Source organism: Balaenoptera physalus (genome assembly GCF_965194825.1).
Source record: "Balaenoptera physalus genome assembly, chromosome: 20".
Lineage (NCBI taxonomy): Eukaryota > Metazoa > Chordata > Mammalia > Artiodactyla > Balaenopteridae > Balaenoptera > Balaenoptera physalus.
In genome coordinates this window covers 34,345,970-34,366,995 of record NC_138901.1, presented here as the reverse complement: position 1 = coordinate 34,366,995, position 21,026 = coordinate 34,345,970, and the positions used below count along the sequence as shown (strand labels likewise).

General features: G+C 34.9%; 2 long non-coding RNA genes across 2 annotated transcripts in view; both read right to left on the bottom strand.

The window, feature by feature from the left end:
- The window catches only part of LOC309650637, a 465,308-nt gene that overhangs the window by 12,799 nt on the left and 431,483 nt on the right, over positions 1 to 21,026 (bottom strand). The gene's annotated exons all lie outside the window — the stretch shown is intronic.
- LOC309650631 overlaps positions 614 to 21,026 on the bottom strand; it is a 49,438-nt gene continuing 29,025 nt past the window's right edge. The window contains exon 3 of the long non-coding RNA XR_014257657.1: positions 614 to 20,830. This is a non-coding gene — a long non-coding RNA (uncharacterized lncRNA). The remainder of the gene's footprint in view (positions 20,831 to 21,026) is intronic.

The window sequence follows — 21,026 nt, the reverse complement described above, 5'->3', positions numbered from 1 at the left end:
CATATTGTTTATGGTTTTCCCATTTTTCTTCCTGCAATTAACATGTAGTTTCATATTTTTGTGGTCAGAAAAGATTCTTGCTATAATTTACATCCTCTTAAATTTGTTGAGACTTTTTTTGCCACTTAGCATGTGATCCACCCTAGAGAAAATTTCATGTGCACTTGAGAGGAATAAGTCTTCTGTTTTAGGATGGAATGTACTATAAATATCTATTAAGTCTGACAAGTCTAATTTGTCATTTAATCCCATTGTTTCCTTACTATTTTTGTCTGGGTGATCTGTCTACTGATGTAAGTGGGGTGTCTACTGTTATTGTATTATTGTCAATGTCTGTTAATATTTGCTTTGTAAATTTAGGTGCTCCTATATTAGGTACATATATGTTAACAAATGTTATATCTCTTCTGGATTGATCCCATTATCATTATATAATACCTTTCTTTCTGTTTTGCTATAGACTGTGTTTTAAATATGAGTATTTTTGTCTGATATGAGTATTTTCACTCCTTTTTTGTTGTTTCTGTTTGCATGGAATATCATTTACCTTCTCTCACTTTCAGTCTGTTTGTGTCATTGGCTCTGTAGTGAGTCTTTTGTAGGCAGCATATAGATGGGTCTTGTTTTTCTTTGTTTGTTTGTTTTCCTTTTCCAATCAGCCACACTATGGTTTTTGACTAGAGCATTTAGTGAATTGATATTTTAAGTGATTATTAATAAGTATGTACTTATTGCCATTTTGTTCTTTCTTTTCTGGTTGTTTTTTAGCTCTTCTCTGGTCTTTTCTTCCTTTAGTTTCTTTTCTTGTGAGTTCTTTAGGCATGTATTCATTTTTTTCTCTAGTTTTTGTGTATCTATTGTAGGTTTTTGATATGTGGTTATCATGGGACTCTTATATGTTAATCTATAATTATATCTACTTGTTTTAAACTAATACTCATTTAAGTTCAAACACATTCTAGAAGATCAACATATTTTACTTCCCTCTCCCACTTTTTGTGTTTTTGATGTCATATTTTACATCTTCATGTCTATCCCTTAAATGTTTACTGTAATTATAGTTGATTTTATAATTTTAGTCTTTTAATCTTTGTACTAGCTTATTCAGCATTTACTATATATTTACCTTTACAAATGGGATTTTTCCTTTCCTATAAATTATGATTTCTTTGTAGCTGTTTCTTTTGCCCTTAAATAAGACCCTTTAACACTTCTTTTAAAGTCAGTTTAGTATTGATGAACTCTTTTAGTTTCTGATTGTCTGAGAAGTTATTTATTTCTCCTTCAATTCTGAATGGTAAACTTGCTAGGTAGTACATCCCATGTTGTAGATTTTTCCCTTTAAGCACTTTAAATATATTATACCACTCTCTTGACTTGGAAGTTTCTGCAAAAAACCAGCTGATAAACTTATGGGGGTTTCCTGGTATGTGACTCTGTTTTTCTCTTGGTGCCTTTGAAATCATCTCTTTAACTTTTGCCATTTAATTATGATATGTCTTGTTGTAGGTCTCTTTGGTTTCATTTGTTTGGGACTCTCTGTGCTTTCTGTACCTGGAAATCTGTTGAGTTCTTCAGCTTAGGAAGTTTTCAGCCATAATTTCATCAAACATGTTTTCTAACCCTTTCTCTCTCTCTTCTCCTGGGACCCCTATAATGCAAATATTAGTATGCTTGATGTTGTCTCAGAGGTCCCTTAAACTACTCTCATTTTTTAATATATTTTTCTTTTTGCTGTTCTGATTGGATGATTTCCATCATTCTGTCATCCAAATCACTTATATATTCTTCTGTGTCACCCAGTCTGCTGTTAAATTCCTTCTAGTGTATTTTTTAGTTTAGTCATTGTATTAGTTCTAATTGTTATTTATATTCTTCAGTTTCTTGTTAAAATTTTCACTGTGTTCATCTATTCTTTTCTGAAGTACAGTTGGCATTCTTTACTAATGCTTTGAACTCTTTATCTGGTGAATTATTTATACTGTTTCTTTAGGGATTTTTTTCAAGATTTTTTTCTTGTTCTTTCATTTGCAACATATTTCTCTGTCTTCTCATTTTGTTTAACTTTCTCTGTCTTTATGAAATTAAGTCAACTAGTTACCCATCTGACTTGAAGGGGTGTCTCTGTGTGAGAGTGTCCCTATACAATCTATGTGTCCCCAGTGGTTTTGTAAGGAGAACTGGATCTGATGTGAGCACAGGTTACTTTTTCCTCTGGGGTGTTTTGGTAGCTATCACCTTGGTGGAATGTAGGGCTGGATATGGAGGGGCTAGAGCCAGTGCCAGGTGTGAGCTGGGGCTTCTTCTGTACTCAGTGGCAGTCATCACCCTATTGGGGGTGGGGTCTGGTCCCAACGTGTTGATGCAGAATTACTGAGGGTCAGGCCCAAGCCCTTGAATTTTATGCACTCCTGCTGGCAACAGCATCTCTGCCCTAGTGGAGAGCAGAGCTGAAGCAAGAGGTGGTGGACTAGGTGCTCAGTGCAGGCCAGAATGTGTAATAGGGTGATCTCAGAAAGCCATTCAGAGTCCCTAATCCACCATCTCCATGTGGGTGCCAACACTGCCTTCCTTTGCCCTGTTCAGAAACAGTACTGGGTTTGACCTGGCTCTGTCTCCACAGGTGTGCACCCTCTACTAAGTAGCAGCACATTTGCTCCAATGGAGAACATAATTGGAGCAAAGGGAGCTCGAGCAGGTGTCTGGAGTAAGCTGGGGCACATACTAGGAAGTCAGTGAGATCCCCAGGCAGCTTTCAATCTGTTGCCTTTGCATGTGCACTGGTAAGGCTGCCTTCACCTTGTTCAAAGGCAGGGTCAATCTAAGATGTCTCCATTCTCTCTAAGCATACACACTCTCCTTTGGCCAACAGCAACCTTCACCCTAGTAGAGAGCTGACTGGAATAAGAAGAGCTGGTGCAGGTGCCGGGTGCTGGATAGGGTGTGGCTAGGGTGATTGCAGGAAACTGGCCAGAGTTTTGAGAAGTTTTCAATCTGCTTCCTCTGCTTTGTTCTTGGGGAGTAATTAAGCACAAGTCTATATTTTCACTAGCAGAATGTCCGTTTCTTACAGTCATCTGGTAAGTCCCACTGATTGTCAAACCAGCTGAGGGGGCTCATCTTCCCACTGTGGGACCCCATGTCTGGGGTTCCCAATATGTATGTGGCTTGAACCCCTCACTCACCACAGAGGATCCCCAAGCCTGTGATAGCTCCCTCCTCTTCTGTGACCCCTGTTAAGGGCACAAGTCCTAACCTGATCAATTCTCCTCCCTTCCTACTTGATTCCCTGTGGATCTTTCTTTACAGACTTGGTTGTAGAAGAGCCTTTCTGCCAGTCTCCAGATTTTTTCAGTGAGAGTTGTTCCATATGTAGATGCATTTTTTATGTGTTCATGGGGGGAGGTGAGTTGAGCATCCTCCTACTTTACCATCCTGATCTCCCTCCTTGTCTGAAGTGTTCACTTATTACATTAAACTATTTAAATTAGAGATTTTTTTTGTTTTGATGCACATCAACATAGGTGATTATATAGTTGTTCTGCACAAGTTTTGTTCAGCTTGCTTTCCTATTGTTATAGCACAGATGTTCTGAACTCACAGTGAAAAAAATCATATATTACAGGAATGTGTCATTGTTCTCATTCTCCTGCTTTTCTTCCTCCTCTTTCTCCTCTGTTTTCTTCTCTTCATTATCTCCTTTCTTTCTTTACCAATGATATTACTGACTACCCACCACAAGCTAGATTCTGAGGATAAAGAATATATAAGAAAGACATGCTAACAAACAATTCACCAATTTAACACAAGTACAAAAATGCAACCAAATACTAAAGAAAGGGCAACTGTAGATACTATGATAAATCCAATTAGAGCAACAATTTTAACCCATTTCTTAGTAAAGGTGGACACACACAAACACCTTAAAAACTTATTTTTGCATTAAGGTAAAAACTTTATATGGTATAAAATATAACGTAATTTTAAATACCAAGAAGCATGTGATAGCAGCTTCAGGCTGGCCTTTAAACTTCCAGGCTATCTTGTCAATGTACTTTGACATTAAGAGAAACTTATTAGAGATACTGAGAAATACTGATGTAAGGTTTTTCTGGATGACTTAAGGTTAGAATTCTGAGTGGCATTCAATCTCACAAGAGAAATGACAATAACATTACTGTTTAACAGGCACAAATTATAGAAGCATAGAAAAAAATGGTATAGAGGAATTATAAATGTAGTTTATATATAGATATGCAATAAATATATACAATGAAACATTGGAGAATAAAATAAAAGTAAGCTAAATAACGTAAGAACACTGGCATTTGATCAGTAATGGCCAATGGTCGAGATTCAAGTTTGGCAATCTGTCTTTTTTTTTTTTTTTTCTTTTTTTGGCTGTGTTGGGTCTTCGTTTCTGTGCGAGGGCTTTCTCTACGTGCGGCAAGAGTGGGCCACTCTTCATCGTGGTGTGTGGGCCTCTCACTATCGCAGCCTCTCTTGTTGCAGAGCACAGTCTCCAGACGTGCAGGCTCAGTAGTTGTGGCTCATGGGCCTAGTTGCTCCACAGCATGTGGGATCTTCCCAGACCAGGGCTCGAACCTGTGTCCCCTGCATTGGCAGGCGGATTCTCAACCACTGCGCCACCAGGGAAGCCCTGGTAATCTGTCTTAAAGGAATAATTCAAAATAAGGAAAATGATATTTTAATGCTACATTCCTACCACTGGAGACATCCTGAGCTCAATACCCACTCCATAACAGCAGTGAGATCAACTCCAAGGGTATTTTGGGGCCATAATATTAAAGGGAATTGGTGCTAAAGTAGGAAGAGAAATTCATTAAAACTCTGATTTCTTCATTGTGCTTTCTCTATGAAATATTTCATGTTGGTTTCCCTCTCTGGAATATCATGCTCCATTTATTTATTGAAAAAGTCTAAGTTAAATGAACAAAATTAGTTATGTTCTAAGCCTTAGGAAGAAACCCTCTTATTTCTCTTACTATGATTTTTTTTCAGTATTAATTTTCTGTGCTTTTGTTCCCTGTCCCCTCCAGTGGGGCTAAATTGGGGTATGGATCATAAAGAAAAAGATTCAAGAATATCTAGGGTAAATCTTCAAATATTGACACATGAACAAATACAGATATTCATGATAAATGTAATCAATAGGTAGGAGTGTTAGAAGTCAGAATTCTCGAAGAGTTAACAAGGTTCCTGAGAAGTATATTTATCTTGAAGCAAACAGTCCAACTTCATTAGCCAGATAGCTAAAGCTCCTAAACAATAATTAAAATTGTTTTCATATTGTTATAGTCACAGTGGAAACTAAACGATTCTGTAGAATTTTAGAGCTCCAACCACCTGGATTTGAGACTTTTTCAATAAATAAGCTTAACACATAGGGAGGAGATTATCTCTCTTATTTCAAAATATATTGTCTAGTTGACATGATATTTTACATTTCAAGAGTGTATTTTGCTGACTGCAAATTCCTACACAACCCAAGTTAGTCAGAAAACAGAGCTCTAGAGCTCCAGTCCAAAGGCTGCAGTCACATCAGTTTCAATCACTATGAACTTCTGAAACAGCATACAAGAACCTGGTTGATTTGTGGACTTACTTATGTCACCCTTGGGGATTCCCAGAAATACTCAAAGGAGGGAATTGTTCAAATATCCAGATTTTTTCATGAATATCTGAGCTTTAGATTCTTAAATCCTAGTGCACATTCTTAACCCTCTCTACCTCTCCTGAGATATTATTAGCAAGTAGTGCTCTGAAGATAGTCTGAAAATGTTCACTACAGTGGTTTAAAATTTTATTGTCTTTTTGGTTATAGTAATTCTGACAGGTGTGTGAAATGATGCCTTATTTTGGTTTTGATTTGAATTTTCCTGGTGATTAGTAATGTTGAGCATCTTTTCATGCACCCATTGGCCATTTGTATGTCTTCTTTAGAAAAATGCCTATTTGTGTCCTCTGTCCATTTTTAAATTCGATTGTTTGTTTGTTTTTGATACTGAGTTGTATGAGTTCTTCATATAGTTTGGATATTAACCCTTTATTGGACATATCATTTGCAAATATCTTCTCCCATTTAGTAGGTTGCATTTTCATTTTGTTGATCGTTTTCTTCACTGCCCAAAAGCTTTTAAGCTTGCTTAGGTCTTATTTGTTTATTATTGCTTTTTTTCCCTTTGCCTGAGGAGACATATTAAAAAAAAATTGCTATGTCAAAGAGTGTACTGCTTATGTTTTCTTCTAGGAGTTTTGTGGTTTCAGGTCTTACATGTAAGTCTTCAATCCCTTTTCAGTTTATTTTTGCATATGGCAGTTGAAAATATTCTAGTTTTATTATTTGACATGTAGCTGTCCAGCTTTCCCAACACCACTTATTGCAGAGACTTTTCCCCCATTGTATATTCTTGACCCCTTTATCATAGATTAATTGACCATATCTGTACGGGTTTATTTCTGGGCTCTCTATTCTGTTCAATTGATCTATGTGTCTGTTTTTGTGTCAGTACTATATTGTTTTGATTACTATAGCTTGTAGTATAGTCTGAAGTCAGGGAGCATGATACCTCTAGCTTTGGTCTTTTTACCCAACCGACCTGGAGGGTATTATGCTTAGTGAAATAAGTCAAAGAGAGAAAGACAAATGCTATATGTTTTCACTTATATGTGGAATCTAAAAAATAAAACAAGTAAATTAATATAACAAAACAGAAACAGAGTCACAGATACAGAGAACAAACTAGTGATTATCAGGGTGGAGAGGATTAGGAGGAGGGGTAAAATAGGTGAATTGAATTAAGAGGTACAAACTACTAGGTATAAAATAAATGTTACAAGGATGTAATGTACAGCACAGGGAATATAGCCAATATTTTTTAATGACTTTAAATGGAGTAAAATCTATAAAAAATATTGAATCACTATGTTATACACCTGAAACTAATATAATATTGTAGGTCAACTACATTTTAATAAATTAAAAAAAAAACATCATGAGAAAAAAATTATTGTTGATTTATGTTTGTGTAATACTTAATTATAAACACTCTTGATTATAAAAAAAAATGAGGAATTGATGTTTTAGTAGAAAATGAGCTTAAATGTCCAGCAATAGGTGAGTAAAAAATTCACTCAATGAAATATGGTATAGTCATTAAAATGTTGGTTATGAAAACAATAAGATAGAAAATAACATTAGATTTAAAAAGCACAAAGCAAAATTGTAGAGAATAGTTTCAATTATGAAGAAAATCATAGAAAATATACTCAATAGAAATATATCAAAATAGTTTAGGGTGGTAGAATAATGTTTGACACACTCAGGACTAGCTTCTCCAGCTATACACCTGCACACTGCCAGCTTGACTCCCATCAGAGGACTCCACTGCCAGGCTCACACATGTGGCAGGATTGTGGCCACAGGAGTGCACGTTCACAACCAGTGCCCAGGCAGTTGCTTGTGGGCCTAGATCCAGCCTTGTCTCCTGTCACTGGCCTGCACCACTGGGCTCACCAGTAGGTAGCCACTCCAGCTATTCACCTACAGGCCCCATACCTAACTTTCCTCACTGGCCTGCTTTACAATGTGCCCATGGTGAAACCCTCTAACCTCTGGAGTGCATTTGTCATATATATGAAAAAGAGTTAATATTCAAAATATATAAGGAATTCATACAACTTAATAGCAAAAAATGCAAATATCCAGAGAAAAACTTGGTTCAAAAGTATACATGCATCCCAATGTTTATTGCAGCAATGTTTATTAAAAATAGCCAAATCATGGAAGCAACTTAAATGTCCATTGACAGATGAATGGATAAAGAAGATGTGGTACATATATACAATGGAATATTACTCAGCCATTAAAAAGAATGAAATAATGTCATTTGCAGCAACATGAATGGACATGGAGATTATCATTCTAAGTGAAGCAAGTCAGACAGAGAAAGACAAATATCATGTGATATCACTTATATATGGAGTCTAAAAAAAAACTTGATACAAATGAACTTATCTACAAAATAGAAACAGACTCACAGACGTAGAGAATGAACTTATTGCTACCAGGGGGAAGGGGGAGGGGGAGAGATAGACTGGGAGTTTGGGATTAACATGTACACACTGCTGTATTTAAAATAGATAGCCAGTGGGAACCTACTGTATACCACAAGGAATTCTGTAATAACCTAAATGGGAAAAGAATTTGAAAAAGAATAGAAAATAAATAAATACATAAATAAAATGCAAATAATTTAATTGGAAAATGAGCAACGGACATGAATGAACATTTTTCCGAAGAAAAAGAAATCATCAGCAGGTACATGAAAGGTGCTTAACATTACTGCTCATCAGGGAAATGCAATCAGAAACACATTGAGATTTTACCTCACACCTGTTAGAATATTAATTATCAAAAGACAAGGAATAATAAATGCTGATGAAAATGTAGAGAAAAGAAAACCTAGTATACTGTTGGTGGGAATATATATTGGCATAGCTGCTATGGAAAACAGTATGGAGGTTTCTCATAAAAAAGCAATATCATACAATGTTTGTCCTTCTCTATCTGACTTACTTAACTCAGTATGAGAATTTCTAGGTCCATCCATGTTGCTGCAAATGGTATTATTTTGTTATTTTTTATGTCTGAGTAATATTCCATTGTATATATGTACCACATCTTTTTTATCCATTCCTCTGTTGATGGAAATTTAGGTTGCTTCCATGTCCTGGCTATTGTAAATAGTGCTGCAATGAACATTGGGGTGCATGTATATTTTTGAATTATGGTTTTCTCCAGGTATATGCCCAGAAGTGGGATTGCTGGCTCATATGGTAGCTCTATTTTTAGTTTTTTAAGGAACTTCCATACTGTTCTTCATAGTGGCTGTACCAATTTACGTTCCCATCAACAATGTAGGAGGGTTCCTTTTTCTCCACACCCTCTCTAGCATTTATTGGTTGTAGAGTTTATGATGGTCAAAAATAGAACTACCATATGATTCAGCAATCCCACTTCTGGTTTTTTATCCCAAGGAAATAAAATTGGGATCTCATAGAGATATCTGCATCCCCATGTTTATTGCAGCATTATTCACAATAGCCAAACGATGGAAACAGTATAAGTGCCAGTCAACAGAAAAATGGATAAAGAAGATGTGTTGTATGAAATATTATTCAGCCATAAAAGAGAAGGAAATCCTCCCATTTGTGAAAACATGGATTGGTCTTGAGGGCATTATGTTAAGTGAAATAGGTTAGAAAGAGAAAGATAAATACTGTATGATCTCACTTATTTGTGGAAATATAAACATCGAAGTCATAGAAACAGAGAGAAAATAGATGGTTAATAGGGGCTGAGTGGGGTGAGGTAAATGGATACTTGTTGGTCAAAGTATACAAACTTTCAGTTATAAGATAGATTAGTTCTGGAGGTCTCAGGTACAGCATGGTGACTATAGTTAACAATAGTATATTGTACACTTGAAAGTTGCTATGAGACAATTTTAAATGTTCTCACTATAGCAACAACAATAAAAATGGTAATTATGTGAGGTGAATGATGTGCTAGTTAACCTTACTGTGGTAAAAAATTTTGCTATATATACAGGTACCAAATCACCACATTGTACACCTTAAACTAAAACATTTTTATATGTCAGATATGTGTCATTAAACCTTGGAAAAAAAGAGAGTGTGATTCATGAAAACATTAAGGATTTTTGTCAAAATGGCAATATAGTAATTGTGTGATATATATATATTATGTAAATTCAGTTCTGTTCTACATTACAGAAGTAAGACAAAAGCCTATAATGGATATTATGCAAAGACATGGGATCATGAAATCTGTAAGGCTGCATATCAAAAAAATTGTTTAATTTTTCTATAAGTTGGTATAAAATTATAATAAAATATTTTACACATTTACAAACAAGTGGAACTGAAAGTCCTCCTAAAACTGAGTTCGCCTACTGAAATTATTATTAATCTCTCTATTCAAAACTTTATTCCCTTTCTTCTCCCCTCTGATCTCAGTCCTGTGCTAACTGAACACTAATCAACCAGAGTCAGATGACTAACATTGCTGCTGTTGATGACATTGTTAATGTACTAAAATTTCTGCTGTAGATATTATCATTAACATACAAACTCAGTATTTTTTTCTCCAGGGCAAGAGAAGCTAACACACCCCTGAGCCACGAACCACTTGGCCTGAAAATTATAAACCAGAGACAACCTGACTCCTGCAACTATGGTTAAGAAATGTCACAAGACAATAATTAATCCAGTTTCTTTGTTCTTCCCCTTAAAAAAAGTCTCTAACTCAAAGACCAAGATGAAGTGGATCTGAGAATTGTTTCCCACTCCATTGCCTGATGTCCTGAAAATAAAACTTTACTTTGCTGCAAACACCACCGTCAGAGTTTTATCTTTCTGAGCCACGGCAACAGCAGCCCTTGGTTAGAGAATGAAAGACTAGACTAGATGCCACCAAGTGGTTCAGACTCAATTAAAAGCCAATATGCCCATAAGGAGAAAATTCTTATTTATCAAAGTCTAAGCCTAAAAGGAAGGTTCAGTCTGTTTCCTCAAGGAAATATTCCCTTCATTGTCTTTCTGAGAAATTATGTTACTGTATCTGTATTTTATTAAAAGTGACTGATTGAGCAAAGGGGGAAAGAGAAAACATTTTAAGGATATTCTGTATCAGACAGAAATTAAGTTCTACTTTTCTTTAAATTTTGGCAATAGAATTCAGATTAACATATCATAAGGCTAAGCATTATTTTTTTAAGAATAATTAATTCTGTTCTTTAGAAGGAAGCCTGACGCAACAGAGAATCACTAGCTAAAATCTTGGGATACAAATCATTCAAAGCCTAATCACTAATAAAGATAAACATATAGGCAACTTCATTAATGGCTTTTAATTAATTAAGTAAGTAAGTAATTATGTAATCTATAGTGAGCCCAACCAGACTTAACAGTATGGGCTGTGTCAGTGGTTTCAATCATTCCTAGAGATTTTAATTTAATTAATGTGGGGTAGGAACTTAAGGCTTTAAAAAAGTCTCCAGGTAATTTTAATACACAACAAAGTTTGAGAAAATAAGGCTTAAGTAATCAAACTTTAGAAATAAAATATTTGTGTCTTAAGCCCACACAGCAAAATTTCGAGGGTGTATTCTATATACATATAATTCCAGTAGTGTTCTATAGGACCTATTAGAAACAACCCAATCCAAAAATGGGCAAAAGACCTAAATAGACATTTCTCCAAAGAAGATATACAGATTGCCAACAAACACATGAAAGGATGTTCAACGTCACTAATCATTAGATAAATGCAAATCAAAACTAGAATGAGGTATCACCTCACACCAGTCAGAATGGCCATCATCAAAAAATCTACAAACTATAAATTCTCGACAGAGTGTGGAGAAAAGGGAACCCTCTTGCACTGTTGGTGGGAATGTAAATTGATACAGCCACTATGGAGAACAGTATGGCAGTTTCTTTAAAAAACTAAAAATAGAACTACCATCCGAGCCAGCAATCCCACTACTGAGCATATACCCTGAGAAAACCATAATTCAAAAAGAGTCATGTACCACAATGTTCATTGCAGCTCTACTTACAATAGCCAGGACATGGAAGCAACCTAAGTGTTCATCGACAGAAGAATGGATAAAGAAGATGTGGCACATATATACAATGGAATATTACTCTGTCATAAAAAGAAACAAAACTGAGTTATTTGTAGTGAGGTGGATGGACCTAGAGTCTGTCATACAGAGTGAAGTAAGTCAGAAAGAGAAAAACAAATACCGTATGTTAACACATATATATGGAATCTGAGGGAAAAAATGGTTATGAAGAACCTAGGGGCAGGATGGGAATAAAGATGCAGACCTACTAGAGAATGGACTTGAGGACACGGGGAGGGGGAAGGGTAAGCTGGCACAAAGTGAGAGAGTGCCATGGACATATATACACTACTAAATGTAAAATGGATAGCTAGTGGGAAGCACAGGGAGATCACATAGTACAGGGAGATCAGCTTGGTGCTTTGTGACCACCTAGAGGGGTGGGATAGGGAGGGTGGGAGGGAGGGAGACACAAGAAGGAAGAGATATGGGGATATATGTATATGTATAGCTGATTCACTTTGTTTTAAAGCAGAAACTAACACACCATTGTAAAGCAATTATGCTCCAATAAAGATGTTAAAAAAAAAAAGAATCTGCTTTATTTTATAATGTATCTTTCATGATTTTTCAAATAATCACACAGGTGAAATAACATTTATTCAGAACCATTACAGAGCCGCTTTATTCTTAAAAGAACCTAATTAGTAGGCATTATTATGACAATTTTCCAATTAGATAACTTGTCAAAGGTCATCCAATTACTATGAGAATAAGAAGTCTGGTGGTGTAGTCAAGATGTAACAACTTGAAACCAACATTTTTACTAAGAAACTGTCTATACCTTATAATAGAAATCAACCAGTCAAAGCAATATTGGACATCTGCATTTTACGGTCCATACACTCTTCAAATTCAATGTGTACATGTATGAATTCATATCTTAGTCCCACACCCTTGCTTTCCTTCCTGAATTCACTCTATACCATATAGACATTGGTTAATGACATTTACATCTATCAACACATCTAAATTAAAAATCTTAGTATCATCTTCAGTTCCCTATTTTCCCTCACTACCTCTTTCCCAATATCAAATAAAATATCAGAACCTGCCAATCATAGCTAACAAATATATCTGATTGTCAGTGACTCATAGCCATCACTGCCTTTGCTTTCATCCCAACATTCAAACTTTAAGACCCAAGATATTTTTCTCCCACTGTTTCAAAATTTATTTTAATTCTTTGCAAGACTCATAGGATTGTGAGAACTAGGAGTTAATATACATAATAGGCCTAGAATGGGTTCCTAGTAAGATACTAATAAATTTGAGCTATTATTATTTTCTGCTAAAGAATTTCATATAAATTCAAGTAGTTGAAGGATGTATAAAGACGTTAGAAGAGATTTTTTTTTTCTTGCCTGTGAAAGTACATTCTACTAGGAATCTGAACTTTATGTGATATTTTCCTCTTGTCTTGGCTACAGTCATTGGAAGCCTTATTCTAAGAAAAGCAGAGCTGTCATCCTTGGCTCCTTATCAGTACAGCTCTATCACACAGAACCCATGTTCTCATTGTGTCCCCATATGTAAGCCTGGCTCCCTTCCCTGAACCTATTTCTGGCCTTCTCTTTTTCATTCTCTGTCTATATATAGGTCAAGACTTTATTTCCCCTCTTCCCGTACTTCTAGATTGCCTTCTATTTCTGGGGTTATTATCTTATATTTGCAATTTCAGAGGCTATTTCAATAGAACTTGTTTCCCTCTTTTTCTTCCATTCTTACCCTAGATTACTTTAGCTTCACATTACAGTGGGAATTGCGGGGCATTTCTATGCTAATTGATTTTTACATGTGGCCATGAAAGAAATGAGATCATCATTATCTTCATCATCATCATCATCATTATCATCCTCATTAAAGTAATTTAATATGCACTGAGAATTTGCTGAGTGTTAAAAAAGTCCTCAGTACTTGATGAGAAACACCTCACTTAATCTTCACAGGAATATTAGAATGCAGGCAAAATTATTGGTTCATGTTATAGTTCAAGAAACTGAAACTCAACAAAGTTATTTTCCCTAAAGCCAGAGATCTAAGATGCTAGAATGGATGTGTGCTAGCACAGAAGTAGAAAATAAAGTGAGGATCCACTGGAGGTTGAAGAGGACCATCTATGGAGAGTAGTGGCCACAGACTCAAATGAGTGGGTCTAATACAGAAAATATTTTATTTGACTTTACGTACATGGAAATAAAATTAAGAGCATGGATGCGAATTTTGGTCTCACTGATGCAGAAGTAAAGTGAATAGTGGAAACAAGAGTGTCTGATGCAAGGCTCCAATCACAGACCAGTCTTTGTCATTGGCTAAAGATGAACTAACTTTGTGAGCTGGGGAATGAGTAGTGTTTTATGTTGAGCTTATTTATCCAGGTAATCTCAGTATTAACTAGTTCTATGACTGATTATGTTTTAGGTACTTTATGGTTGCAGTGTGAAAGTGGACCATTTAGACAATGTTTCTGGCTTTGGTGAATGTTATTAGTCCAAACAAATACATTTTTTAAAATATTTAAATGAGACCTATTAATAGGAAGTTTGGAAAGTTGTGTGAAATTGGGCAAATGAAAGAAAATGGAAATGCATCCTTTTAAAAGGTATTTGTTAAGCATTAAGATTTGGGAATGTAACTGATATGATACAGAATGGAGAATTCTAGCTGAACAAATTTCTACTGTGGTTACTTATTGTTCTTACCCAAAGTCAGAGGTACCAGGCCAAATTTTTTAAATGATCCTACTTTTTTTTCATTTGAAGGTGGGCAATTTGTCAAATATTAATGTATAGATGGACAAAGTTCAGCACATAGTCTACTTGCAAATATATTTGTACATATAGTATGTACTTTAATTTTTAATTTCAGATTTTTAAGAAGCTGGGTTAGTAGTCTGGACATGCTCTATTAAAATAAAGAAAAAGTATTTTCATTATTATTTAAGAGTGTTAATTATATATCAACACATAAAAAGAGAAAGTAAAGGAAGATATGCTTAATTGTGCCTGATAGATTTTTAAAATTCATTGATGTATAGGAAATTCAAGAATTAATAGTAGAGGGGTGTATTATGATAATCTTCTGTTTGTCTGTTTACATATTTACTGGTGAGGACGGTTTACAAACTTAGATACCTAATCTGCTTTAGTTTTAAATATTCAATATTGCCATTTAAGACTTTGGCAGTCAAGTGGTCACATAAAAGTGCATGTTAATTCAGCCATTATACATGCATTAAGTGAAATTTATAAGGATGAAAGTAACTTTCAGAATTGTTAAACTATTTGTTTTTATTAGAGAGAAAGTGTCTTAGTTCTTCTTTACGTTTTAAGATGGACTATTGTAAGTCACAGTAATGAAAAGAAACGAGGCTCTATAAAAACCATTAAGGGGGATCAATTCTCTGCCAGAACATCTTGAATACTGGATAGTTCACTATGTCAATAAAAATATAACCACTTCTCAAAGGATTTTCTTTTGTTACAGTGGCTCACAAATCTATGTGAAAGGCTTACACAGAGTCAGAAAACATGCCTGCTCTGTTTCTGTATTACCAATCTCTGAGCTCTGTAAACCATATTTTATTCTAATTACTACAAAACAATGGGCAATGTTGGGATTAAGTTTAATTTCTACAAGTTTGCTTTCCTCTGTTACTTTGACCCTGAAATGTCCATTATGCCATGTGGACATAGATTTGTGAGACTAAGGAGTTTACAGTTCCAGGGTGCCTAATTTTAAATTTTCACTTTATTTCTTTACTGTTTTTATTACTGTTGCAAATTCAGGTTCTATGGCAATAACAGATGTCATATTTGCCAACTATAAAAGGAGAGTACAAATGACTGTTTGGTATATCTCAGAGTATTAATAAAATGATATTTTAAAATGGTTTTATTATCACTTGCCTTCAAATTATACCATGCTACAATTATAGGCCAGGGTAAAACATCTTCACAAATTCTGTGTGATGAAAAAATTACCATAAATTGATAAATTATATTATAATTATAATAGTTCCAGTGAATCTTAACCTCAGGAAGATTTGACCATTGCACTCAAAGATCCCCCTCTCTTTTTTTCTTCCTTCTTCCCTCTGTCCCTTTCTCCTTCTTTCCCTTCCTCCTTTCCTTCCTCCCTTTCTCTCTCTTTCATTGTTTGGAAGATAATTTTGTTAGGATCTTGATATTTCAGATTTGGATAAGGGAGAGAACAAGATGTATGAAGAATATTGAATGGGGATAATGTGAGTATTAACCATTTATGACAAGCCAGGACATTAGCTAGATACTTGCTTTTAGCATTAGCTAAATACATACTTTTATTTAATCTTCAAAGCAACTTATATAGTAATACTATTCAGTTTTCTTGATGAGAAAGCTGAGGCTTAAAGAGGTTATGTAATTCACCAAAAGTTGGGACTTCCCTGGTGGCAAACAATCCGCCTTACAATGCAGAGGAAACAGGTTCAATCCCTGGTCAGGGAACTAAGATCCCACATGCCGTATGGAAACTAAGGTCTTGTGCCACAACTACTGAGCTTGCGCACCTCAACTAGAACCCACATGCTGGAAACAACAGAGCCCACGTGCTCTGGAAGCCACATGCCACAACTACAGAGGCCACGTGCCCCGGAGCCTGTGTGCCACAACTAGAGAAGAGAAAACCTGCAGGGCACAACTAGAGAAAAGTCCACGCACCGCAACAAAGAGCCTGCGTGCCGCAACTATGACCTGAAACAGCCATAAATAAATAAATAAATAAATATTTTTTAAAAATTCACCAAAAGTTACACAGTTAAAGTATGTCACATGAATCAGCCAAATTCTAGTATAGGTGATTCTAGATATGAAGTCTTAGACCATTGTAGTGTATGTACATTGATAGTATTCTTCAGGACATCTAGAGAGCATTTTTTTTTGACAGTTTTATGTACTTGATGACTAAATTAAGCAAGGCACACGATAACTACAGAATACAGCTAGATTGAAGAAAAATGAAATATTGCATAGAGAAGAAGGGTGAACCAATTTATTATTGTGTGATAACTACCTCCTGTTCCTAGTCTACTTTAAAAAGTGGTTTAAAAATAAAATTAAAGATAATTAATGTAATTGGAGTAATCTATGATAGATATATTCCAGATTTCTCTTCTACTTTAACTACAATTAAATACTGAAAAAATTTACTGATTTTTTTTTTTCTCAAATAAGTATGTGAATGAAATCAAGATGTCATCCAGATTGATCTGTGTTAACTAATAGGATCTTATTTTTTAAATATTTATTAAAGACATAAAAAACTAAAATGACAACCTACAGAATGGGAGAAAATATTTACAAATAAAGCGACTGAGAAGGGATTAATCTCCAAGTATACAAAGAGTTTATGCAGCTCAATATTAAAAAAACAAATAACCCAATCAAAAAATAGGCAGAAAATCTAAATAGACATTTCTCCAAAGAAGACATACAGACGACCAACAAACACATGAAAAGATGCTCAACTTGAAATTACCAATGGCATTTTTCACAGAATTAGAACAAAAAATGTTACAAGTTGTATGGAAACACAAAAGACCCTGAATAGCCAAAGCAATCTTGAGAAAGAAAAATGGAGCTGGAATAATCAGGGTCCCTGATTTCAGACTATACTACAAAGCTACAGTAATCAAGACAGTTTGGTACTGGCACAAAAACAGAAATATAGATCATTGGGACAGGATGAAAAGCCTAGAGATAAACCCACACACCTATGATCACCTAATCTATGACAAAGGAGGCAAGAATATACAATGGAGGAAACACAGCCTCTTCAATAAGTGGTGCTGGGAAAACTGGACAGCTACATGTAAAAGAATGAAACTAGAACATTCTTTAACACCATACACAAAGATAAATTCAAAATGGATTAAAGACCTAAATGTAAGGCCAGACACTATAAAACTCTTAGAAGAAAACATACACAGAACACTCTTTGACATGAATCACAGTAACATATTATTTGGCCCACCTCATAGAGTAATGCAAATAAAAACAAAAATAAACAAATGAGACCTAATGAAACTTAAAATCTTTGCACAACAAAGGAAATCATAAAACAGGTGAAAAGACAACCTTCAGAATGGGAGAAAATATTTGCAAATGAAGCAACTGACAAAGGATTAATCTCCAAAATATACAAAGAGCTCATGCAGCTCAATATCAAAAAAATGAACAACACAATCCAAAAATGCGCAGAAGACCTAAATAGATATTTCTCCAAAGAAGACATACAGATGGCCACCCAACACATGAAAAGATGCTCAACATCACTAATTATTATAATGAGGTATCACCTCACACCGGTCAGAATGGCCATCATGAAAAAGTCTACAAAGAGTAAATGCTGGAGAAGGTGTGGAGAAAAGGAAACACTCCTACACTGTTGGTGAGAATGTAAATTTGTACAGCCACTATGGAGAACAATATGGAGATTTCTTTAAAAACTAAAAATAGAGCTACCATATGATCCAGCAATCCCACTCCTGGGCCTTTATCCAGAGAAAACTGTACTTCAAAAAGACACATGCACCCCAGTGTTCATTGAAGTACAATTTACAATAGCCAAGACATGGAAGCAACCTAAATGTCCATTGAGAGAAGAATGGATAAAGATGTGGTACATATATGTAATGAAATATTTCTCAGCCATAAGAAAAGAATGAAATAATGCCACTTGCAGCAACATGGATGAACCTAGAGATCATTATACTAAGTGAAGTAAGTCAGACAAAGACAAATATCATATGATATCACTTATATGTGGAATCTAAAAAAAATGATACAAATGAACTTATTTACAAAACAGAAACAGATTCACAGACATAGAAAACAATCTTATGGTTACCAAAGGGGAAAGGTGGGGGGAGGGATACATTAGGAGTTTGGGATTAACATATCACACTACTATATATAAAATATATAATCAACAAGGACCTACTGTATAGCACAGGGAACTCTACTCAATACTCTGTAATAACCAAAATGGGAAAATAATCTGAAAAAGAATGGATATATGTATATGTATAACTGAATCACTTTGCTGTACATCTGAAACTACCACAATATTGTAAATCAACTACCCTCCAGTATAAAATTAAAAATTAAAAAAATTGAGATAGTAGCTGTAATAATTAAACGAATGGATTTAAATGCTAGAATTATAGTTTTTGCAGATATTTTGCATAATTCTATGTTCTTACATAAAACATTCACCATCTTTCCCAAGAATCATTTGGGAAGTAAATAAGATTTTAATGTAATTCTGAAATATATAATTAAGTTAAATATGAATATATCTCCCTTTGTAGTATTTAATGGAGGAAGCAAAGATTATAAGTAATTGAGAATTGCAGATTTGTCTCTTTCTTTTTAATGAACAAAAACCCTATGAGGTTTTTAATGTTTGTTTTATTCTGAGGCCTTAGAAAATTACAATAGGTAGTAAGAATGATTTTAGTATTTCAGATACACTCAGAATTGTACATGGTTTGACTATTGATTATTTACTCTACTTTACTCTGTACTGTAGAGCAGTAAAGGAATCTGTAGATATTAGTGATGCCTTCAAAGTTTGTGTCATATATTGAGGCCTACTCATATCTCCTTGAGCTCAGAAAATAGTTTGTTTTCTGTAAAGAGAGGAAGTAGAGGGACAAAACCTTTAAATAATATTCCAAATGCTGGTGGCTTAATTTTATATTCTCAAAATGATTTCACTGTTGTTACTGTGTTGATCCTATTTTTGTAATTCTCTGATTAAAATTTTGTTCAGCAATATCCTTGTCTGAAATTAAAGTCACTGACCATAGAAACATCCCTTTGCACCATCACTCACCTCTCTGCTCTACCTAGGAAAAGAGTGAGTCACATGTGATGGATTAGGGCTGTTTCTGGGGGAAAACATTCACTAGTCAGAGTTGAAGGATTCTCTAAAATAGAAAATGGAATAGTTGTAAATTTCAAATAGCCGCAATTCTCCCCTTACCTCATTTGGCAGCTTAGATCCATTTCAAACAAGTTTTAGTAAAATGATCTCACTTAGCTTTCAAAGTAATATAATTTCTCAGGGGCACTAATCCTCTGTCAATTTTGTAGCTGACTGCATCATTTTTATTCTTCCTAAAAATGGAGAGAGACAGAGTGAAAGTGGAAGGGAAAGGGAAAGGGAAAGGGAAAGGGAAAGGGAAAGGGAAAGAGAAAGAGAAAGAGAAAGAGAAAGAGAAAGAGAAAGAGAAAGAGAAAGAGAAAGAGAAAGAGAAAGAGAAAGAATATTTGGTACATTTTAGGCAATCCTTGGGTGAACTCTTACTGGCATTTTCTCTCTTGCCTGGTTCTGCAGAGTAAACAAGTTAATTCCTGCCTCGAAATTATTTTGTGAAAGGCTTACATCTTGACATCTGCTGAGTCATAACATCAAAAAGGCTTTCCCATGTTGATTGTAAGATAAATCAGGTAGACTCTTCAGTAGTAGTATTGATTCTGCATTAATCACTCAATTCCCAGTGTAATTTTTCTAAAGTGTATGCACCTGTTATTTCTTCCAGAATGATGTGCCTTTATAGATATGAATGTAACACTGGTAAAGCTAAGTTTTTTACAATATCAAATTAAGCATATAATTTTTGGTTACCATTATTGTTGGTTGGTTTGCTTTACATTGCTTTTGTTGATCCCCAATCTTTAGTATGCTAACAAGTGTATTGTTTGAATTCTAATGTGCCATACATTATGAATACTGAAAACTCTGAGTTGATTCTCTAAGTTAATTATGTAAATGATGATGGTAAGATTCTCTTTAGCTGCCATGAAACTAACATACACTTGTTTCTTCACAGTCTCTACTATCATAGAGGAGGATAAACCCAGAATTTTGTTGTAAATTCAACATTTATAAAAGTAACAAAGGCAAGCCAATAGAAAATGTTTGCTTTCAACAAGTAAACTACCTCTTAATATATAAGAAATATTAGGCCTATTTTAAAGACCTAACATTTAATGTTATAGACTTATATAACTTCCTTTGGTCAAGGTGGAACACCTGATAAGTTTTACCTTTTTTTTTTTAATATTTATTTATTTTTTATTTATGGCTGTGTTGGGTCTTCGTTTCTGTGCGAGGGCTTTCTCTAGTTGTGGCAAGTGGGGGCCACTCTTCATCGCTGTGCACGGGCCTCTCACTATTGCGGCCTCTCTTGTTGCGGAGCACAGGCTCCAGACACGCAGGCTCAGTAGTTGTGGCTCACGGGCC